The 23,984-nt window shown below is 41.3% G+C and overlaps 1 protein-coding gene across 3 annotated transcripts in view; it reads right to left on the bottom strand.

The window, feature by feature from the left end:
* LOC115058510 (adhesion G protein-coupled receptor L3) overlaps positions 1 to 23,984 on the bottom strand; it is a 189,255-nt gene that overhangs the window by 160,193 nt on the left and 5,078 nt on the right. For all 3 annotated transcript variants that reach the window (XM_029525850.1, XM_029525849.1, XM_029525851.1), the window contains exon 2: positions 7,687 to 7,773. The gene's annotated coding sequence lies outside the window, so the exon portion shown is untranslated. The remainder of the gene's footprint in view (positions 1 to 7,686; positions 7,774 to 23,984) is intronic.

The raw sequence follows: 23,984 nt of genomic DNA on the forward strand, positions 1-23,984 counted from the left end.
ACCTGCAGTCTGGGAAATGGCTTTCTGGGGGGAATTAGAGGATTCTGATGAATGAACAAGACAGACATGAGTAACCCTGCCCAATATACTGCTTATCTACAAGCTTATGTTGCACAAAGGAGAAAAGATAAGCAGCGACATGCCAGAGCAAATGAGGAAAAAAAAAAAAAAAAAAGCTGAAATGAGGTTAGGGCGGGGGCAGAAGAAAACATACCCAGGTCAAGATCTACAGGAGGGCAGTCAGTTGCAACACAGGCCGGATGCTTTGAATTGCCACAAAACAGGTAACCATTGACTAGAGGAACTCATAGCTGGGGATCGATGTCATCCACGGATATTCTATCCAAAGGCCATGAAAACAAAGCATAAAGTAATTATTAAGGCCTCTACTAGCCCTGGGCAGTGAACGCAACACTAATCAATAAGAAAGAAAGGTATTGTGGCTGGTTTTAGAAGGCAGGTCATATTATGTTGCCGTGCATGCGTGCATGTGTGTTGGTAAGATCCTGTCTATTAATGTTCTCTCTGAGGTAGGTGGTCTGAATTGCAGGATCAGACATCACGTTCCAATCATTAACTTACAACTGTGAGGGAAGGACACAAAAATTGCAAGACCTACATTTGATTCACCTTCTGTCACTGTTCCCAGTTTCTAATTATTAACTTTATTAACTAGAAATGAGTCTGTGCGCTACAGTCACACTTGCTTGCTTGCTTTGTGTTTGAAGAAGGCACTTGACAAAAAAAAAAAGCCTACACATAGTTTTTCTTATGAGATCATTTTTTACTTTAAGCTACAGTACTGACATGAGGCTTTGGTTAGAAGAAAAGTTGACAATCCATTCAAAACTTTTCATTTAGTATCGTCATTCTTGCAGTGCACCACGGTGTCTTTTATAACACTGCATTAACAGAGTTTGAACACACTTAAATATTTCAGTTGCAGAAATATGTAGAGTAAGAACGAAAATGTTTTTGAGACAGAAAATCTTTTCTGCACCAACTGTTTACAGATTGATCATTTCATTTCAAAAAATGCTGCATTTGTCAGGTCAGTACGTTTGAGTTTTGGCGGTCAAAACAAGCAATTCAATACATCATCTAAGTTCTCCAGAATGTTGTGGTACACAAAAATCCAATGCGTTACGAAGCCTTTACAACCTTGACAATTTAAAGTATTAAAAGTGTCATATGTCATATAGTGACTGAGAATCTGAACACTGCTTTCATACCTGATCAGCAGTTTGAATTATGTCACACTTAATTCAGCACAGCTCTGTTCGCAGGAAGCACTTCACAATAATCCAAAAGAGACAAAATTAAACTTCATTTGTCAAGTACCAAATAACTCTATCCCATGTCTACATTACACAATCATCCACAGCACCAGGAAACACATCCCATTTACCTGATTCCTATTTAACTGTTCTACTTGAGAGAATCTCGTTTCGCTCTAAATCAGAAGGGAAAAAGCAAAGAAATTGTTTTACACATTAAAAAAAAAAAAAAAAAAAAAAAGATTCCCAACCTTTCTTAGAATTGCATTTCTGCCACTGCGCCTCTTTCCATTCACAAAAACCCACCTTCAGTGCTTATTTTATTTAAACTTGAGCAAATGAGGCCCACGATACAATGGGGCTTCACGGAGGTAAAATAATTGCTCCAATACAGTGTGACAGAAGAGGTTGATTCATTCTGGAGAAAAGATTGCCTGTTGAGAGAAGTGTTGACAGAGACGCAAGAGACGGTAAAATGGAAGGAGAAAGAATGAAGGGAGACAGAAAAGGGCAGCGTACAGTTTCCATCACCAAACAAAACACTACATATTTCTTTGAAAGACAAAGTGTTAAGTTAGGCTACTCCGTGTGCTGTCAATAGCGACGTTCATCATATGGCTGGCTGCAGTCTATATATTGATTAAACCATCCATCACTTTAACTCTACAAGACATTATTTCTAATTAAAAAGTAAGTCATAAATTTTGGTCTTTATTGCCAGGCTGGGGCTGTAAATAAAATTCAACGGAGGGAGGAAACAGATTGGAGACCCTGTCCACAGTTTAGAGCCAGCGTAAAAAGGACAGACGGGTGTGATGACACCCTTTGGGATATTCACACGCAAGGAGGTGTTCTGCCTCATCCTAGATAAACAGATGCAAATCAATAATTTCTCCAGTTGTGTTTTTAAAAGACGAGCGCTTCCGCTCAGACGGGCGGAAGAGCAAGCCGTGCATATGGAGAACAAATATGGAAATGAAATTTTCACCAACCACTTGGGAATGTAAAAGAAACAGCATCTTGTGCACTTGAAAATTATGTGTAATCATAAGAGGTCATGAAAGTCTATGAAAGCGCTCTGCCTCAGAACTGGGTTACGTAGTAGGGAGGGAGACGAGCTCCCATCATCCACCTGTGTCTCCATTTTTCTCTGCTAAACAAGAGTTTTGCTGCCAAATATGTCGTTGGGGGACATTATTTAATGATTCTTGTTGATGAAGAGGCCATTAGTACGCCTACTCTGTCACCAAAGCTCCGACATTAGACAGGCAAACACAGATCACTCTCTCAGTCATGCCAGAGGACACTTCACATTTGACAACTTCTGATTACCTCAGTGTGCACGTCGGTTGTCAGGCGCCAAACTCCCCTGACAGCCCGGCGCAGAGTGTTGGTTATTTTTTGACGGGCACCGAGTGGGATGTCTGACTTCACAGGTAGTAGCCAAAGGGAGGGAGGAAATGGAGGGAATTAGGGGGATAAAATGAAGAAAAAGCACGTCATCTGCATGCCACTTCTAACAAAGGAAAGGGTGTTCAATGTTTATTTGTCTAGCCTTTCCTCTCCTTCACTGTTGTTTTGTTTTTTTTTGTGTGTGTAATGTATATTTATATACCTAGCAGAACAGCCCCCCCTCCCTCTTTCTGTGACACGATCATGACAGAAAGGCTACAGAATCATATTTGGTTAACTGATAGCGGGTTCCCTGTCAACGTGAGGGAAGTGGGTTGGTTTTGTTGAGAGACAAAAACGGAGAATCACCCTCCGGGAGGAAGTAGAAACTAATGAGTGAGCCAAAAAGAACAAGATGGAGTGATCCTTAATAAAAAAAAAAAAAGACCAGCAGTAATCTCTGCCTCTCCTCCTTCCCTTAATGTCCTGAGAGATCTTGGCTCCTCCATAAAGCCTGCTGCCTGCACACATCAAATAGAGCTGATTAGGGCTGCACACCTCGCTGGAACTGAAGCTTTGGACAGGGTGCAGTGGAAGTTCAAGGGAGACTCTGTGTTACAAAAACCAAAGAGGGAAAGCTCTGCAGCTTAGTGGACATCTCTCTGGACTTCAAACATTTTTACTATATCGGCAAGTGACTTGAGTATCCACTTTCCATATCTTTGACCCAGCTCCTTAGAGCTCATATAACATCAGTGTCTTTTAAATTAAAGCAAGTGCTGCTTTGGATCCATCTGTCATGTCAGATGATATCAGCGCAGCCCCGGAGGTGCAAGCAGCGCGTGAATCTAATCGTCATCAACAGATCGTCCTGTTCGTTTACATTAGCAAAAAATGGCCGCAGCGAGGAAGAGGAGATGGGGCATCAGACAGGCCCAGTGGGAGAGGAAGGAGTGGCAGAAGACGGAGCGAGACCTCGGAGCTGCCCTGTGAGTTTGCTGTCAGGGGTGTTGTTTTATCAAGACACCCAAACTGTCAGGGCAGGTATCAGGAGAGCAGCCAGGCGCATGACAAGACACTTGTGCTAACATCGCAGTAACCCCTTTCTCATACCAAAATAGCTCTGTCCAAATCTGCCCACTCTAGAGTTGGGGAGGGGGGGGCCTCAGTTGTTGCAGGGTCTCTGACCTTTGGCAATCAAGACAAGTGAAATGCATACATGGGGAGGCGGGCAGGGGTGACAAGAAGTGGAGAAACACAACAAGTAGTGACCAAAGTGTATCTTTTCCCGAAATCACTCCACAAGACAAAATGTTGAATGGAAATAGTGGAGAGGATTTGTTGGATTTTAATATCGGCCTGATAAAAAATGAATCTAAAGTTAACGGGTGGTCAGCGTAGCATGTAGTGGGAGTGGAAACAAGGGAATAGAGCTCGGCTGGCTGCGTTCAAAGGTAAAAATTTTATCTCTCGGCTGAAGCTCGCTAATTAACACGTCAGTAGGAGCTGAGGTCCTGGCTGTGAATTTATTTTGTACCATTTAAATGAAGATGTGATGTGTTAATTAGTGAACTGAGGAGAAGTGCTGTTACCTTTGGACAGAGTTGGGTTTGCCCCCCCTGCGTTTCAAATCTTTATGCTAGACAAAGCTAATTAGCCAAAAGCTGTGACTTCAAACTATATGATGAAAGGGGTTTTATCTTGAATTAATTGTATTTCATTACAGTTAGTTTGCAATCGCTTCATATTCTAAATTAGCAAGTTATTATCAAGTTATTCCTGTAGTTGCTAACAGGTGTGGAACTATTTTTTTGATTAGCTGGGCCATCTCAACAACTTCCAATAGGAGTTCACCGTATACACTATACACTACACTATATATCTCACCTCCAAGGACATTATAACCTCTTAAAAGCACCATTGGCTGAAGCTCTTTTCAAGACTGGTATGTAAACCACAGTTAACGCTAACATTGGCTCGGCAGCAACAGCAAAACTCATAAATACCCCCTTTAAAAGTCCCTACTTTTTAGAGATACTTTTTAAAGATGCATGGATGCACGCAAAAATCACATTTGGGGGAGAAAAAGGGGGCGCTTTTATGATGATAATGTTGTGCAGGAGTGCGATAAAGAGCTGCAGAAGACATGAATATTGTATTGGAAGAAGAAGTGGAAGGGGAGGAAATGCACAGTGTCTCAGCAAACACTACATTAAGAAGAAGTACATACTCATTTGCTGTAGGTATGCACAAACCAGCTGCTGATCAAGCATGACCGGCCATACACAGAGATAAATATATCTCATAAAGAACTCAGGAACACTCTGAATAATTAAAGTAACAGCTGCCTAAGTTGAGAAGAAAAACAAAGGAAATAAATGTCCTAGTGTGGCATACTGTTGTGCGGATCTACCTATAATTTATTCAAAAACCAGCATCACTACACAAATCGCTTGATTAATGCGACTCCTTAACGATTCTAACAGCAAATTAATTTGTGCATACGACTTTGCTTGAGGTCAAAATCATTCATGATCAGATCATTTGAAAGACGTAACACGTAAATGTGTTATATTTTTGCATCACATTCATCTTTGAATGTGTAAAAAAGTTAGACCGAAAACACTTTGTCTGAAAAGTAGTTTCTCACATGGATTTCTCACCTGTCGGGGCACAATGACCGAAAACATGTCCGAGCAGATATGTTTCCAACAGGTTGCTGTTGTCAAGACAACAGCAATTTCCACAAAGGGTCAGCAAATTTGTCATTACCAGGCATGCAATACATCAATGCATTGTGTGCCTTTTAAATAATTTGGTCATTTAGAAGGTTTTGATGCTGTCACCCTTGAGGCAGGCTGTTTTGGTGCTGACCATAGTTGCCCAAGTAACAGGTCAACAACAACAACAAAGAGGCGCAAAGTCAACTACCTCTGGGTGGGATTCAAATTCAAGAACACTGCTGACATCGGCCAAAAGGATTTCGCTCCCTTCCCATTCAAATGACCTGCTTTGCATCATTTCAAGCAGTTTGGGCAGGATCACACTATAAAAACAAATGGCAGGGCTTTAAGATAACAGAACCAAACCTTGGCAGGGCTAATGTCATCAGCAGCCATTATGGTCAGACCAACTTGTATGGCGGATGCTATGGGCAACCATGTTGGGTATGCAAAGCATTGTAGGAGGTTGCAGAGGCTCATATTCCCTGAGAGGCTGAAAGTGTTGTAGTTGACCAAGTCTCTAGGTTTCTTTTAATTCAAAGATCTGGCCTAAATGACAACAGGGACATTTCTAAGTTTACTTTTACACAAGATTGCATTGAAATATTTATTTATTTATTTATTTTAGCTTCCTTGGCTCTCCCTGATGTAGACTGGATTTGAACCTAAGTGACCACAATTAGGGAGAAAAAAAAGTGCATCAAATGAAAGTCCTAATTCCATGTCGGGCTGTATTAGGATATTTATCCTCAAAGTCTTTCCCAGCTTTTAATTCATTTGACACCCTTCAGCACTAATACAGTATCTGATTTCTGAGGAGCACCAGAACGTGGTCACGCAGGGTGACATTAGCAGGAAAGCAGCGTGTTGCTGGACAAGTCGCTGGCATGGGTCTCTACACAGAATAGAGACCAAGGCCATTACGTCTGCACCAGATTTACACTTCATACCTGAAAGGCACAAGCCAGCACCGTGCGCAACCACCACCCACTGCTCTCAATGTTATTCAAATGACGACACAAATCTATTTTCACCTTGCAACTTATGTGACCATTACTCCTGTGTCAGCAACATTTACCGTCCTTTCTTTAACGCAGGATGTGCTGACAAAATGGCAAATTAATATAAAAAAAAAAAAAGAGGGATTATCTTGGGAAGGGTGTGTGTAGTAGCTTGGATTGAGCTCAAATGTAGTTCCCAAATTATTCTCCTCTGAAAACTCCCATCCCATCAGCCCTGGTGAAACAGTCACATCAAGTATATGAGCCCCTGGGGCCGTATCAAAAAAGCGATACGACATATTCTCCCATTGTGCCAGTTTTTTGTGCCTTGATCTTATTGAATACATTGCCGTAAAGTAACACCAAAGAGGGCTTGAAGAGTGTGAACAATGTATGCACACAAAAAACAAACAAAAAAAAGAATTATACATGCACTGCCGCAAGGAAGGGAGGGGTGGACGCATCGAGTCAGACAGAGAAGAAATAGGCTGGATGGATGTAGCAGAGTATGTCTGGGTGTGTAGGTGTGTGTGAGTGAGTGAGTGAGTGGAGATGTCAGCAGGCAAACCTATCATCTACGGACCCCACCAGTAAACTCTGGAGGGCAAACAATCTCCCTAATTGAATTCAATCCAGCCTCACCACAGGAGGCATCGAGGCTAGTGGCTCTATTCAGTATACAGAGGGAAGGTGGAGGGAAGAGAGCGAGTGCGTGTGTGTCGATGGGATGAGGGGGGGAGGGCTTTAGCTGGCATAACAAGTGAACAAGAGATGTGGCGGGGGGGGGGGCTAAGTAGGAGAAGGAAAGAGAAAACATTGCACTGGTGAAGACGACAATGACAAACAGGGAACTCGGTGCATGAAGGGTTTGGCGGTTGCAGGGAGCAAGCGGAACGGGGCGTGGAGAAATGGAACCCAGCTGCGCTTTTGCATGATTACACCAAAAACATAATTTGCATCTAGGAAAGAAATCCAAACACACTCAGTAGATACATATGGTTACAAAAAAAAAAAAGCTTTCCTTGTCACTGGCAAAAGAAATGAAAGGCTTACCAGATTTGCATATGAAGATAAGTACCTATCATGAATCATTTTCATAAACTTCCTATTGCACACCTCCAAAGAGCCCTATTGGCCCATCTGAACGGTTCGTCATTACTGCACCCGGTTTGGGAGGGGTCTCCTTGTGTAATTAATCTGGGATCTCTTGTGTATTCATAACTTGCAAAGAGACATTTTCAGCTTGGTTTGTCAAGACTCACTGTCAGAAGTGGTGATAAATGTGCACAATACCTTGACGTGAGAAGGTGATTGATTCTTTGAGCGTCGTCCTCACAAATCCGCTTTTTCACGTGCCAGATATTAAAACCATGCTCTGTCCTGGAAGGAAGCACAGGGAAGAAGCAAGTTAGGACAGAGAGCAGGCAACTCATACTGTCAAGGCAGGTGACAGGGGACATAATTAAACAGTCTAGCAGGAGGAACTTTTAATGTCTGCCAGGTTGACCTTTAAGTCATTGATAACAGGCACATGCAAGATTTAAGATTTATTTCAAAAAACACACAAAAAAAAAAAAAAAACCTGGAACTACTTTTTAATGTGTCCAACATTAGTTTATCATAGTCACCTCACACACAAACTCTATATTTTTGGACACCATTATTAAGTGGCATCTTCATAAATTTTTCAGCTGTTGCCTGGTTCGCAAACTGGCAATAGAGCCAGGATTGCTGCTGTATCAAGTGCTATTCAGGTCACATCAGCTTTTAATGGCTGATTTATTAGGGCCCAACAGGGGCTTTGTGATGGGCTGCAGGACAAAGAGCCTGTTTTAAACTGCATTAACACTCTGCAGTAAATATCCCATACAGCATTAGCATTTTGATGACTGCCTCCCCCAGTCACCTTTTGCGCCGTCTCATTCCCCCATCGTGCACATTTCTCCCTCCTGGTCTGCCTCTTAGCCTTCGTTTCAATCCATCTTTCACGCACACCCTTAGCTTCCGTGTCACTCCGCTCATTACATTTTCTCCTCTAATAATATTCAGTACAAATCTTAGCTGGGCTGGTACAAGCGTGCACAGTGAAGTGGTTAAGCTTAATTATGGCTGAATTAATGTGCTACATGAAAAGAGGGTTTCTTCTTCTACCTACAGTGCTGAAAAACATGTCACCTTAGTCCCTCACCTTATTGTGATGCAAACTATCTTTACATGATTTCTAATTAAATCTCACCTGCAATAATAAAAGTGATGAGCACCAACACTTCTGTAATTGAGGTGTCTGTAGCGGGTTATGGTCCTGAATAATGAGCCAAAATTAAAAAGGATTAATCAGTAGCACTGTGTTTACTATGCAAATGAGGTAGATATTGGATTTGAGAGAATTAAAGAATTTTCCTTTTCACATCAACCTATATTTGCGTTGTCTGTTACATGTCAACATAACCTTTAAGAAGAAGTGACACGTGCTTTAAAAATTACCTTCTACGCTCATAGAAAGTCATATATGAAGCACAGACAATAACTGAAACAATGATAATGCATAAATGCATTAAATTTTTAGGCTACAATTGGGTTTGAAAAGTTTGAAGGTTTTTTTTTTTTTCAAAAATTATGCTATAAAAACGAAACTAAGAAAATTCCAAATTGCATTGCCAAATGTCTGAATATCATCTGGGCACGATGGCCCACCAATCTTGGCCGCGCCTCATCAAATCTGCTGTTCATTACGTTTGATCAAATTTGAGACTTTGGCAGACAAAGCAGATGCCATAGGTTGAGTCTGCTGAACTGCTGATGAGAGTTTTGTCAACAGAGCATCTGACGGTTTTTAAGCAGGTCTGGAAGTGTTTGGAAAAGGAACACAATAACACCATATTGTGGCAAATCCTGACCACAAACAGAGAGTTCACAGACAACAGGAGCTAAAAAAAAAAAAAAAAAAAAAAAAATTAGATCATGGACAGCCTGATGGGCCGTAGTTGGGCTTTCATCATCTGCTTACACCGGATCCCGTTTTTATTCTGAGCTAATTTTGTAATTACAGCAATTTTACAGATCTCCAATTTTACATTTTCGCTGCTTCTCTTCCTGGTCGTCATCACTCAGCAGAGACACTATCAAAGCCAAGTTCTGCTCTCAACCTGCTCTCTTATAATCATTGCTGTTAAAGTACTAGCATTAGTAGAGAACTGGAGCTTCCAAAATATCTTCAAAGGGGCTTGGACCAGAGAAATGCACACCAGGCAGTTCCAGGCACCCAAGGCAATCTTGCACCATTACTACTAGGATGTTCATTCCAAAGATATGCAATTTCTCTGAAGTAGAAGGCATGGATGACCCTAAGTGACACTGTGTGAGAGAGCTGCTTATTTATGCCAAGATGGTTGTTAATGAAGGCAAAAACTGAAGATGGTCCAGACTGTGTTGTTTTTTAAGTAATATCGCAGCTGCAACTTTAATTTAGAACACAAATCCATATATAGTCAAGTGTACCCAGCACAGTCTTAAATTAAACTTATTTATATGTATATATAAAAAAAAAAAAAAAAATCCATGATTACGCGATGAAGAAATTATACATATTGTTATTTTATGATACTTAATTTAATATATTACTTTAAGGAGAGGCTTAAGGCTCCGAGCAATCTCGGTCTGTGCTTTTACATTATGTTATCAGCTTTTCACTGGCTGCTGAAGATATGCAATTGGTCAGTATTTCAGAGCAGAGAGTGATTTGATAGATTTTTGTTCAACTGCCAAATTTGCTCACCAGGATCACCTCATATCTGTAAGTGAATGATTCCCCATCGCTGAAATGCATCAGCTCTTAACAACTTCACTGCATTAACAAACCCAAAAAGAAAAATGCCCGACAACAGTGTCTTTGTTCCCTTTCTTCAACATGTTTTTGACTGAACTCATTTTTTTCCTTCCTGCCATGGTTCTTGGAGTGTTTTCTATCTGTCTTCACAAAGTGATGAAACACAGTCTGAGTATCCTGCTGTCACCACCATGAACTTACACCCAAATTTGATTTCACACCCCCAAAAGTGATTCATTGTATAACAGTGTGGTGGATATCACTGCCGAGTGTGGTCACAAGTGCAGCACAGCATATTTCTGACCATGACTGACAGTAACGTTGGGTGTAACAATGTTTTGTTTTGTTTTTTTAAACCCAAGGAAGAGTTTCATCATGCTCATTTCAACAAAAGCAAAATAGAGCAGTGCAAATGAGGCGAGAGACGAGAGGATTGTGGATTTTCAGCAACTGGTGTGCGATCACGGTTTTTCTGTTGTATATGCATTTCTCAGAGTATATCAGATGACTAGCATTTCATTCAAAGAAACAAAGACAATAAATTCACATTTGTTGTTGACAGTCACTGCCGATGATGACGAATTGTATATATAACACAAAGTCAAAATGAATATTCTCCAAATAAGAATCTTATCAGAATATCTTCAGCTGGATATGTGTGTGTGAGTGTGTGTGTGTGTGTGTGTGTGTGTGCTTATATGCACATACATAAATAAAAGGTAATAATAGGGAGTTATGATGAAGGGAACTGGGTTGTCAATTTGACCACTGGAGAAAAACAGGTCATGGTGAACAATAATCTTCCTGCCTCGAGGGAAAAAGTTGCATATTGTAGTTTGGAGACATTCTTGAAATTCATGAGCGGCTCCAACCCCAACTTATCATTGTGTCAAAAAACCCTGCTATCAGGAGACAAAGGAACATATGAGAAAGCACTGGACATATGCAGCCGCTGTATGACTGATCCAAGTTGACAGCCTGTGGTGTGTCTCTATAAAAGCATTTACTGAGGCACAGCACCGTGGCCTGCCGAAAGCTCATCAAAGACTGGCTTATTTTATCAGCCAAGTGGAAAATGTGCTGAGAAAGAGAGGGAGAGGCAATAGTGGGGAAGTCAGCGAGAGTAACTCAGCTATTGTGCCCATCGCTGACCCAAACACCCGTGTTACAGTAGTCACGCCTGCTCACAACAAAAGCCCTAATCGGCGGAGCAGGGCTCTAAATTAAATGACCCTGCGGTTGTGACACTGTAACCGACAAGCTGGCCTATGCATGCTGGGGCCAAAGGCAAAGGAGATATAGCTAATGAACAGAAAATGTATTGAGATGGTGGCATCTCTTACAAGTAGAGCCAGCCTTGAGTAACTTGCATGCTCCAATGTGAAGTACACAAAATATGCACACTTACTACTTATTCATCTACTCGCTGCTCTTTCATAGATTATACAGAGTTTAAAATGAGCTGCTATGTGAGACAGAAATAACCAGCCTCTATAAAGATCTCTTTTTGCACCCTCAGGTAAACTGCACTTCCAGTATAACATACCATGACGTTAACCAAATGTAACTATTACACCTCTCGCCCTGTGAGGAAGACACTGCATAAAAATATATGCAGTGACTTCCTCACACGGCGAGATGCTTAAATGCTTAAATCCTTCCAACACTGTGGAAAGGCGGCAGCGAAAGAAAACAATCCATCATTACATCAAAGGATGAAATGCAAACAAGCACTTTGTTCGTGTTAATTTAATGTATTATATTGCACTGCTATTATTTGTTCAGTAATCATAGCCAGAGAACAACCGCTCATTCGTAACAGAGGAAAAGCTTACCAACTGGAGTCAATGGGCAGCATTTGTAATGCACGGGCAGCATCCCTACCCCCAAGGGTCCCATTAAATTCAAGGAATAGCTGATAACAATTGACTGAGGTTGCTGGCAACTGCAGAAGGATTATGTATAGTAACGTGTCTGCTTTCTCATTCTCTAGTCTCACTCTAAATCACTGCATCTTCACTTACTCAGTAGCCACTTGTCTTGCGTTGTGGATTCTTTCCCTCATCTTTCTTCCTACTATAATCTTTATTTTATTTTTTTTCCTCCTTCCCATTTATCGCTCGCTCTCTGTCTTGGCATAGCAATGAGCAGATGAAGGACATGCAGCATCAACCACTAAGGTCTGTCCTCAGAAGACTTTCTCAAACGCATGCCCTAAATGGCCTTAATTGGAAAGAGATGAACCCTGGGATCTGAGTCTGTAGGTTACCATGTGGTGCATGCATGTGTTCTTGTTTGTACCCATTTGCCTGTGTCTTTGGAAAGATAAAAAAAGACCGGCGTGATGAAGACGCATCCTCCAGAATAATGCATTCAGCTGAAGTGATACACAGCACCTCCTTTTAAAAATTTTATACGTGGGCGTATGCAAGCTCATGTGTTTGAATATTTATGTAAATATCATGTTTTTGTAGTCCTTGGGCGCTAGATTGCTTCTCCGGCAAGTTTCTCTTATCACATGATCTCAACCAGCAATCCAAGCTCAAAGTCAATACTTAAAAGGCTTTGTGTTTATCACGCCCAATATTAAATGCATGAAATGTATCGTCAAAAAGAAGCTGTCAAGGTGCCATACATTCACACAACAATTTTTCTCCTCTGCTGGGGCCAGAGAGCTGTTTACCTTAGCAGAGGAATATCATTATGATAATCACGCTTGTCTTTATTTGGAATACATACATATTCCCTCCACGATGACCAACCTTGCTGCAGAACATAAAAGTCAATAGAGGGGAAAATCGTATGGGTGACACAAGTGGGACTTGACACCATAGGTCCTTCACGAGGATGCACGTTGTGTGCATGTACAATCAGCCATTTAGCATTTTCCTTTGATGATACCGCCAAACGAACAGCCCCATTTGTTCTGTGAAGGGTTACCGCCCAAGGCCACGGAAAAATTGAAAAGAGAGAGACAGAGAGAGCGTGCATGAGATGAGTTGATCAAGATATGGAAACACAGGAGTACCATCAATGGTTCATGAGTTGCATGATGCTCTAAATATGTCATTAAAAATGAGGGTTGTTTTTTTTTTTTTTTGGAGTAAACTAATCTGCAAGTAATTAATTTTCATTCTTATATCATCTATCCAATCTTTCTCTGACTAATTGAGCAGTTATTTTGTATATTAAATGTCTGAGGGGAAGCACTCAGGGGTCTCAAGGTGTCGTCCCCAACTTATTTTGAATGAAAAACTATTAAAATCTTAGAGGGATTTTGTTTAAAATGATAGAAGATAATGAAAAGCTTAAACATTCTCACACTGGACAAACTACTGCTTATTTTGCTTTGAAAACTCAATTTCCAATGATTTAGCAAAGCAGCAAATGCTTTTTTTTTTCATAATGATTAATAAGCCAATTCTCAAATTTTCCCCAAATCATCCTGTTTAGTAAATGTAAGGGAACAATAAACCAAAATCTACAAGATAATATGACTTTTTCTATTTTCCAAAAGAAAATAAAATCAGAAAATATTCACATTTCAGCAGGAACAATTGTTTAAATAGCATTTCAAATTGCAGTTAGCCTGTATTTCCTGTGTGTGAGCCCTCAACTTAAAAACAGAAAAATCTGTAACTGATTGAGGACACGGATCAAGTTACAGTTTACTTCTCAGTCCCATTTCCATGTGCGAGCATGTGTGCCACAGCCAACCATCTGTGCCCTTGCCCTCCCCAACCTGACAAATATGGAACTTGACCCTTTCTGAAATTGACCTGCGTACTGAATATAACCTTGGCACAGGCAAGGAGAGCGACGTGTGTTTCCAATAAACTCCAGTCTTTGCATGCGTGTGTGTGACGGTATGCATGCACTGTTTATGTCAGCTGTGTACGTCTCTGTCAATACAAGTCTGTGCCTTAGCAAAAGTCTGCATAACTGCATGTGATTATTTGTTCATATACAACTGCTTTTGTGCTTCGGTGCGTGGGTGTGCAAGGGTTCAATAACCATGTGTGCAGCAGGGGCACTCTGGACTGTTTCAGCACCCAAGGCGCCAAGGACATGGCTTGACAGGTGTGTGCCGAGGACCTAGAGGTCTGCAAAGCAGCAGCGGCCAGCCGCACAATGTGCCCATTCAGGCCTGGAAGGAGACAACCGAGATATTGCAGGACTCCTGTGAGGTGGGGGCGGTCATCTGGGGGCACGTCAACTTTTCACTGAGACTACAAAGAGAGACGTAACTATAACTGCATCAACACAGTAATGGGCTGTGTGACTGCATGCTGGCTGGCTGGCTGTCTGTCTGTCTATCTAGCGGTATCTGACAGATTTATGATGTCGAAAATGTCTTCTTTGATAACGGAGACACAAAAAAATGCAGTTTAATGTAATAGAACCATATCGGCTAAACGGGGACCTCCTTTAAAATTACATGTATCATGCTATTCCATTCATTTTCAGTATGCGGACAATCTGTCAAAAGAAAACAAGCCAATGGCAGAAGGAAAAACATTTTTGCACTTTTCTAAACCATCACTGAAAACCGATCAGCTTATTTATTTCGTTTTTACAAAGACAGCTAATTTAATGACTGCGGCTAATTTCTAATTGAGCAAACATTCTGCATTTACAAAGATGAACTAAATGCCCAACGAGGAGGCAGAATCTTATATTGTCACTGAAATTAATTACTGGCAGGAATAAACAGCCATTTTTCTCCCCCTAGCAATCAGGGTCACGCAAGTACTGAGATACAGTGACTGAATTACTGTTTCAAATGTAGCCAAGTGCATAACGATGCCCACACACATTTAATGCAGACTCACTCTTTTTAAAAAAAACAAAAAAAAACCTCACTGCGAAACACAAGCTAATTGCACTATGTGACAGAAATGGTCAGTGTCTTGAAGAATTATATGGCTGTGAGGTCCCTACGTCCATAACGCACATCCGACAACACACACACACACACACACACACACACACACACACAACCTCCAGTACTCCTATTCATGCAGAAAATTGGACAGCCATCTTTCAGCTTCGACATAAATCTGTGGGGTAGCAACACGCATCACGGAGCAATATAGTATGGAAGGAGTCTCCGCTGTAACCAAAAAGTAATTGAATCGAGGATGAATTTAGACAGCCTGGGATGAGAATTGAGGGAAAACAAGTCGTAGGAATTTGATGCTCTGTGAAAGAATGCTTTCAGGATAGATACAGCATGTGCAAAGGGATAGCCAACAAATTATCTTTGATGAGAAGCTACAGGAAATAATGTGGAAACTCTCAAATTCTCTTGTTGCCCTGTGAGGTAGAAAACAAAAGCCGTGGTGGCCGCTCCCTAACCCTAACCCTCCCCTGACACCTTATCTGGAAGAATTCATTATTCTATAGCTACTTCTACAATTTATCCAACATCAGAAAGATAACACTGCCCTACAAACATTGGTGCCGTATACAACACACCACAAGTCTATGATGCCGCGACCTCTGAGTCTAAGGGCTATCTGCTCACTAAATCACATTTGTAGAGTCATATTAAACACATAGCCCGGAGGAGAGAAAAAGCCTCAGAAAAGCTGATAGACATCTTTCTATCACCGAGTAGCCGCACTGCATTAATTCATGCTAGGGGGCTGATGTAACATCATGTGACCAACAGCTGCATTAATGTTTCAATATGGGCAGTGTACGGGTGTTCAGTTCTTCTCGGGCACAACAAAAGGTACTCTTGTCAGATCACATGGAATGAGCAAAAGTGACATGAATGGGAAAAGAAGTATTGGCTGGCCCAGAGAGTGAATGGCCCCCGCCAGGGAGAAAAAAAAAAAATGCTTATGCTATTAACTACAACTTAGGCTGGAACAGCAGCATGGATGTTTTTTTACACTACGTGCAATTTGCACAGAACAAGGTATGGATATCCTTTATGCTTCACACTGAAAGCGTTCCTTAAGCTCCCTCAAGTCCCACTTCCCATCTCAGGCTGCCACCAGAAATGTCAAATGCACGAAAACGAAAAACTGAGTCGGGGGTGGGAGAAGAAACCAGAAGCAGTGTGAAAGGTGAGGTGCTGCGGTTACCGGTGGTCAGCTGAAAGGGGAGCCGCTTACTAATGGAAACCCACATCTCCGAAGCATATTCCCCATCTTAATCTTACTGTTATTACTTAGCCAGTCTGTTGGAAAGGACAACAGGAGAGCGCCTGACACCATATTGGACAATTTACATCTGCTGGCAATGCAGGAAGTGGTGTAACTTTTCAGGGGCAAAGCACAGGCAGTGGATGGGAAACAAACATTGTGCCATTTTCACAACTGGATACATTTGTTGCTCGGTCATTAACAGCATTTATTTGCCATATACAGCGATAGCTAGTTGTCACGGTCAAATATTCTATGAAGCGAAACTTCCGATACTGTTTTTCTAGTCTGGCAACAAGCACGGTCAGATTTTACACATTGTTCCACCTTTCCACCATTAAAACATGGGTTTCAAATTGTCCGTTGACTTAGTGTAACTGAATTTCAGTTTCCACAACAGTCAAAGTGATCCCCCTGACCTCCTTGCTTTTCACTTGTTATGCTATGTTGTTTTGATCTTCTCAGAATCAGGTTGGGGGAGTTGAATTTCCTCTTAACTGCGCAGAGTAATTCATTCCAGCTATCAAGTCGAAGTAACAGTATAGCAGGGCACCAAATGGCAACCTTCTCCTGAGGTCACACAACTTATGCATGCTGACAGTCAGCATATTTTCTGGTTTCTCTTATTTGGTTCACGTATAAGGTCACAAATGAGATTTATGAACAAGGTTTGGAGGTCATGAAATTGGTTCAGCATAGTTTTCATACCATTAAAATTGTATATATGTATTTGAAAACAGACCGCCAGTGCATGGTAACAGACAGAAGCAGACAGATGGTTGTCGGAGTGAGGTTTCTTATGCATGACAAATTGTCGCATCTGCTGGTGTGACTGTGGAAGGCTTTCGGTCAGGGGAAGTTCTCAAGAAAACAGGATGAAGCCTCATCTGACAACAAGCAAACAAAAGCTAGGCCATCATCTGTTTCCAAAATAACTGGTCTTTTTATAGTCCAACGCCATTTGATGTAGCTGAATTGGACAGGAATCCTGCCGGGACCTGAGGGCAATCAAGGTGGCAGTCATTCTCCTGATACCCAGGTGAGAAAACCCTCTGCCAGAATAAAGGTTTAAGATCACAGGAAACAGCACCTGAAATGGGTATAAATCCTGAGGGGAAAATCTGTAGGAAAAGCTTAAACGATCCCGCCTCAAGCCTTGCCACACCTTGTCCTCCAAGTTACAAAAATCCACACCAAAGGCTGGTCAAAGTTTGTCAGCCGTCAAAACAGATTGCAAAGACAATCTAAACTCTTTCAAGGTAAAGTGGCCGTGTGGCCTCTGGCCAGACCTGCCTGAATTCCTATTGAATTCCATGGCATTTCCTAATTAGATGAGAGGGACGGTTTGATGTACATGCTCTCATTATATTAAAGAGAGAGCAGGAAAATGGCTATGCAGGGACCCTCCTGTTGTTTGTCTCCAGTAAAGCAACGAAGGAGGTAACAACTGTCTCTGCCTCTCTCCGGTGGGTCCACAGATGCAGAGAAAAATCAATGCACAAAAAGCACTTCATTCCTGCTCAATTTCATCCTTTAGTACCAGTATAATTAAAAGTGGCTTCAAAGGACTTCAATCCAAATTTCCCCATCAGCTGAAGGTGGCCTGCTCAAAGTCATGGGGACTAAATTTATGGGAAAAGGTGTCTCTTGGGACTATTTTGGCATCCTGTACACAAGACTCATGTTGACTGAAAAGTTGGGTTATGGATATTTACTCTATGGCAATCCATTGAATGAGCACTTGCACCAAGGGCAAAAAAGGAGAAATAGTTTAAGGCAATTTAGATTTAAAGCGTTTTTATTTAGTCATTTTACTATGAGAATGCCATTTTCTCACGTAAAGCTACAATCAAAAGATATGAAATCGGCCTGGGGAAAAAAAAAAAAAAAAAAAAAAAATCAATGCTTTGTTCATACCACTTAAATTCCATTTCTGCTAAAGCGACATGAAGAGCATAAATCATTTTATACACTTTCTGAAAACGACAGCTTCCTACACTGATAACACCAGCTGAGAGACAGAAATTAGCAAATTACCTGTGTGTCACGGCTGCATCCAAGCTGCTGGACCAATTATTTCTGCTTCAGTGGAATTGTAAAGGCCTTTCCAGCTGTGTTTGACACAAAGCTGGCTTAGGGAGGCTTACTACTGACCAAAAACATAAACAAGATTACAGGAATCTAACCTTTCGAAGTGCTCATGAGTGACAGCAGAACCCCCTGCTAAATGGACCTTTGGTTCGTAGCTGTCAAAGGCAGTGGATTGTCTCTTTACTGTTTTCTATACTTCTCATTAGAGACTGAGCCAATAAGAAGAAGCAACCCTTATTACCAATACCAATTAATAACTGTCTGTTCATTAGTGGAGAATGTACAGATGGAAATGAACAGCAATATAAAAAAAAAAAAAAGTACACTAAGAAAAAGAAACTGCAGACGCATGAAAGCAGATTACAGACATCTGCTTAAGTCCGACATCTCACTGATAACTTCAAAGCCCATTACTAAGCCACCCTTATTAATCATTATGGGCAGAAATTCCATAAAGGGTTGCCCTATACTCACCTGAGTGAGTTCAATGTCTGGTGGCGTGCTGTACTTTAAGTCTTGGAACTGGTATGCTTCTGTTTTAAGCTATGTGCCCTGTGTCGGCCTGACTCTTAGCAACATTTATTATGTATGAGAAGGTAAAAGGGGTCCATGAGAAGATTATAAAAGCTTAACATTTTGATGAGATTAATCTAGCTATCAATCTTTGCATGCATACAGTAGTGAACCAATTATACTGTGGCAGTCAATGACTGTGTGTTGCGAGCTGCTGGAGAACCTTTAAAAAAAAAAAAAAAAAACATTAATTGGGAGCAGAATTATTCCTGTCTCATCCACCATAAAAAAAAAGAAAAAGAAACTATAACAGTAGCTTGTCAAGTGGTCGAGTAAGATGCTGAACAGGCAACTGAAACTATCAATGGAGCCTCTGTCAGAAGATAGAGTATCACTGTGGAGAACAGGAAGGGATTGGATGTCAGTTGCCTGTAGAAGAGCATCTGACATCTCTACTCCCACTGTCTGTCATTCTGCCTTCTCACTGATGTATGGAAGTTATATGGCACCATTCACCCAGCACAACCAGTCAATACTTTTGCATTCAGGCATGCCACAGTGAGACACTGGGACTGTGTGGGTGAAGGGGAAAGGAGTGGGGCTTATTAGTGGAAGGGGGGGAGGCTGTTTTCTTTGGTCAGTATCACATTGTCAGCAGCCTTATCACCCTGTATCAAGAATCTTTGGTTTGTTTTACGATAATATATTAATACAGAACATATGTCTTTATTTAGACACACACGTGTGTCAGGTTTTGTTGAAGATAGAATGATAAAGTCTCATAATAATTTCATTGTTTTCCTATTTTCCTTTTGATAGAAATAGGAAAAAGTGTGGATATGAACAAGTATTAATAATAAATAATCATAATTTCACTAAATAAAAATAAAACATTGATATTCTACTTAGGAATCGTAATTATGGGTCAGTGTTGAGCGTTTACTACAATTATGCTGCCCGATCTGTGCCGTCTAAGATACTCTTCTGGTCATGAAATGGACAAAAAAAGATAATTTTCTTAACTGATGCCACAGATTTCCTGTTAGCCCCTCAAGGTGTGTTTGCCCTTTACAGAAGGCAGAGCTTTGAACAACAGCCAAAAATTTCAGTCTGCTGTATGAAACAAGTCGATCCAGTCCTTGAACCAAGGTGACGTCCCTGTGTAGGCAGACGAGAGGAGAAGGCCCCCCGTCTTCCAGCTCCTCGCCTGTGGGGCTTCTGTTCCTGCCTGCATGCCGGCACTGTTATCGGCTGCTTATTATTTGGCTGAATGAGCTGCAGCGGGGCTCACGGGGCTCGCTTCTGACATAATGACTGATTACAGTCTTGTGGCTCCCCTCTAAGAAATCCCACAGTTGCGCCATGGCGGCTCAGCATCACAGGCAAGACCAATGTGTAAGTGGATGGGATGGAGAGCTGGCGGGGGGGTGGTGAGTAGCGGCTGGTCTTTTCCAGTGACAGCATAACTGCTTCCCAGTCCTCAAGCTGTCAGGACTGACAGAGACACTGGTGGACACTTGGGCCATCAACCTACTTGTCATCAGGTGTCTTGTTAACAACCACTTCTGGTAACTAAAAGACTGAAATGGGAGTAAAATGAGTTATTTCTATTCCTAAAGCCAACCTGCAAGAAGTGTGACTAAATAATGATCCATGTATTTTAATACCCCTCTGAATAGTGAGGGCCACATCTGCCACTTCTCCGCCCTGCAGAAATGCAATACATACTAATGCATACAGACATTAAGCCTATTAGGAGTAATACGTGTGACATCAACCATCCATAATGCCGCACGGCTCATGAAGACACCATGCATCCTGACCACAGAACAGTCCACAGAACAGGCTCCGTCAATAGCTTCTGTTTCTGAACAGCAAGAGGAGTCATTCTGTCAGCACTTTTCAAACGCCAGCTTTCAGGCAGTCAATTAAGTTCAAGGTGAGACAAAAATGTGTTGTCATTTAAACGGTTTTGCTCCACTGGGGCGCTGCATCAATTCAGTCATCTCCATTCCAGAGGTGACAAAGGGCTGGCAGGGAAGTTTATATTTTGCAAGTGTATACACAGTTTTGCTGTCATCATACCAACCTGAGATGAAGCAGAATAGCAGGTGTACAAAGTGGCAACATTTAAAATGCACAGCTCCCTGTGAACTGACACTGATAGAGACGTGGAACGAACAAGGGACTACTCCTGAGGAGCCTGCAGGCTGAGGCAGTCTTTCCTACCAGATCCCACCCCCCCCCGCTCCCACACTTCTAAATCCAATCCTATCTTATCGATTAAGAAAATCAATTTGGTCTAAGTCACAAGCACAGAGGGAGACGCTGAAATGCTGCAATATATTTTGAAGCCACAAGAGGAATCAGGTTTTGATCAACTCTATGAATATACCCTGCAAGACAAGCACGCCTTCTCTTAATCAAGAAGAAGGCGACAGGGCTTCAAGAGATAGTGGCATAAATCCTATATTGTGTACCTGTATGAAAGTATTTTAACAGTATGCCTGCAAATGTGATTATGTCGTCTGTAAACTGTATTAAGTGTCAATCAGGAAACGGAGTTGCAATTAAAAAATGTCAAACCTTATGAAAACAGGTGTTCTTTAGAGGGCCAGCATATTGTGAAGATGTCATACTCCTGGATAACAAGGGTCAGGGTCACCTTTGCCAAAACTACCAAAACTAAGGATGCAAAATGCCGACGAGATGTACAAGGATGACAAAAAAAAGATGCAAAACAACTTCTAAGACGAAATTGGAGCGACAGAAATGATTATAACTCCCATATAAGGATAACACAATGATGCAACACAACTGCAAGGAGACAAAACTACAATGCTAGACAACTACAGAAAACAATACAAAATGAATCATAATAATTATTCCTCTTCTGCTTTACTGTGGTTGAATACTACTGTTTTTGACAACTGATAAGATGGACTCCTCTCTGCAAATCTGCACCTGATATTTGCAAATACAGCAGCCTGCGAACAAGGAAGCTATCTTCATTTCTCTTTGCCGGCCAATTAGTGGTCAGATCAGGAGGTCCCCACGGTTTAGGGAGGCGTAAATACTAACCGTCATTTCCATTCATTTGTATGCGGCTGCAGGTGCACTAACTTATTATGTATTCAAGCCCAAACCTACCTCCCAAACAGGCCATAAATTAACTTCTTTTAGAGCTTCGGTCTCAGAGAAGCATTGCATCTTTGTTTGAATCCTCTAGACTGGTATAAAGTTGGGGGGGTAGAAAAAAACCCGCTGCACAAAGAAAAACCATCAATATTATTGCCAAAAACTTGGTATCATACTGCAAAAATGCACATAGACAAATGCATCAGATTTTACAGACTAGTAAAGGGGTTGATATACTGCAGCTCTGTCAGAGTTTGTCAGTTTGATAGCTTTTGGATACCTTTTAACACCCCCAACAGGGTCATAAGAGCGGCTCGGATTGTTTTAAATGCTAAGTTGACATTTTTGTCACTGAGAAAGTATCTGTTTCAAAAAATCCATTTTCCTTGGGTCAGTTTAGCAGAGCTAGCATTATCAAAAACAAACAGCTTTTCATACATCCATAAATTGTATATATATATATGATTTCTTTTATTTAGGTATAATCTCATCTGAGAAAATGTACTGTTCACTGATGAGACAGACTGCAGTGGACCTTATCTGGAAGAAAAGGAAAACATTTCCATTCATAAAAGCAACATATCTGAATCTGCATCTGTTAATTCTTTGCGCTCACGTTCCCTTGCATCTCTGCCTACAGAAGTTGTGGAATGTTAAAAAGCGCCTGTTAAGTGTTTTAACCCCCCCACCAAAGGAATAGCTGAGCTAAGTGTCAAATTAAGGGTGGAAGGTTGGCTTGCGGATAATTAAAACTGCAATCTATCACACAAGATTTTTTTAAGTACACTGTCATTGGTCATGGCCATGTATACTCTTGAGCTTGCCGACACACCAGCCTTGCAGGCCTCTATTAAAATTGAACGTGCAAATTATAGAGGCGGTGTGAGTGGAATTCAAAACACAGCCGGAGCTTTGTGCGCACGTGTACTCATGCAGCGAAGAAGAGAGCGGCAGCGTCACCCAAACTGTTGTCATGGTCAACTAATGATCCTATCTCATACCTCCACTCAATGTAACATCCTTGCCTAAATCCACAATCGTATTCCTATTCATTGTCAGGATTACAAGTCAAAGAGATAGAGGCAGTGAAATATTTCCATGACCTCACCCTATCCTCAGCACAGCACAGATTCATTCGAGTGCTATAAAATCCCCTGCAAATCCGTTAGTGATTTAAAGAGGCTCATCAATACCCCACCCTGCCTTTCTGCCTCATCCTAACCACTTTTTTTAGTTGTAAACCAGCCACAGGGAAAGGGGGCTGGAATTAATTTGATAATCCCCATCATCATGCGGATAAATAATAGGCGTACTTTGTAAACAATGATTGGGTACCAAATGAAAGACGAACAGACAATGTTGATTTTACTTGCACTCTCAATATTTTACAGACAGCTCTAATTTCCTCCTGCCATGTTTTTCAAACTTCACACATTATTGCAGCAGCTTTTATGTACCCATGTTAGCTGAGTGCTGTGATAAAAGCACACACAAAAAAACCCCCAAAAAAACTTATTGATGCCAAACACACAACTTGTTCCACAAAAAGAAAGACTGATAATTCCTGTTGACCACAAATATTCAAGGATTTCTAGATGTACTCTATTTCTAGCAAAATACTCTTTCTATCTTTAAAAAGGCACTCGACAGCTTCTTATCTGCTCTTTGAAGTTCAGACACAGAAAGCTCCCAAACACTGGGGTGACTCACAGAGCCGTGCAGAATGAAGAAACTAATTGTCTGTTCCTTCCATCAAGGACCAGCTGAAGTCTCCACCTCAACTGTAAACCCATTTCCTGCAGTTTAGTGTTCGGGGGGTTGTGAAAGCTTGTGTCAAAACCTTTGTGCGAAGGGTCTTTATGAGACAG

The sequence above is a fragment of the Echeneis naucrates genome, chromosome 18, assembly GCF_900963305.1.
Source record: "Echeneis naucrates chromosome 18, fEcheNa1.1, whole genome shotgun sequence".
In the NCBI taxonomy this organism is placed as follows: domain Eukaryota; kingdom Metazoa; phylum Chordata; class Actinopteri; order Carangiformes; family Echeneidae; genus Echeneis; species Echeneis naucrates.